Source organism: Coenobita brevimanus, chromosome 55 (assembly GCF_032717465.1).
Source record: "Coenobita brevimanus isolate Jiangsu-jjx chromosome 55, ASM3271746v2, whole genome shotgun sequence".
Taxonomy (NCBI): domain Eukaryota; kingdom Metazoa; phylum Arthropoda; class Malacostraca; order Decapoda; family Coenobitidae; genus Coenobita; species Coenobita brevimanus.
In genome coordinates, this window is record NC_137008.1 from 54,190,502 (window position 1) to 54,191,580 (window position 1,079).

Genomic DNA, 1,079 nt, shown 5'->3' on the forward strand with positions numbered 1-1,079 from the left:
GGGTCTCTACAATAGGGACTGGACTGTAATGAGCCTTGGATCCTGAGACAGGAAGAGTTTCTTAGGTTTCTGTTCGAACTGACACTCCAGTCTGATTAGTGATTACACTTGGCCATTAACTAACCTGAAACATGAGTAAACTGCAGAATAAATCGCTAAAGGAAAGACTTTGCTAAATTTCCAAAGTTGCCTAGAATACGGCCCTAAATTTGGCAACTCTATCCACAGGAGGTGCTGTCCAGTGGTGTTCTGAGTCCCGAGGAAAGCACAGCCCTTCTGCAACATGTCACCCCTGGCCTCCAGCACCGGCCATCTCTGCCACCGGTATGTTTTTGTTGTTGATGTTGCTAGAGTCTTTGTTCTTGAAGGAAGGACTAGTCACACAGGAAAGTAGTGCACTTTCGTTTCTGTCCCCCTCATGCAAAATGCAGGTAATAGCCATATTCTCTTAACTAAAATACAGTATCTTTTGTGTAGGACGAATAAGACACGCAAGAATCTTTGAAATCCTTTCCTTGTCCTTCCCACAATAAATCATGGTTACGCCTGGGAACTGATCATGAATATACTGTTACGTCCCCATCCCACACTGCCACAGGCTCCAACAGCAGTAGTTCAGTATAGGAAGGGCGTTGCCCAGTGAGTTGTTCGTCCTATGGTCAGCCTTTCGGTGTACAACATACAAGATCAGCTGAGGCAAAAATAAACACTGGCTTCTTAAGTACTCTGTCTTTATTTTCCAAATCATTACACTTAATGCACTCCAAATTCACTTCACTACTGTATTTTCACAAGTATACAGACTGCGCTAACACTTCACTGTTCCCCCAAAACACTTCACTTTTCACAAGCACCGAATGTATACAAGCTGCACAGCACTGACACTGCACTGCACTCAAACTAAACTGAAAACCGACTGAACCTCGCTCTATTCTCTTCCTCATCCTTATGTGAGCTTTCTATATTCTAGAGCGTTCTAATACTTCTACAGAGTTCTAGTGTATTTCCGAGGAAGCACGTTTACAACAGTTACCAACTAGGAGGCATCCAAAACATGCCAGTTTCCTTACATTGCATAA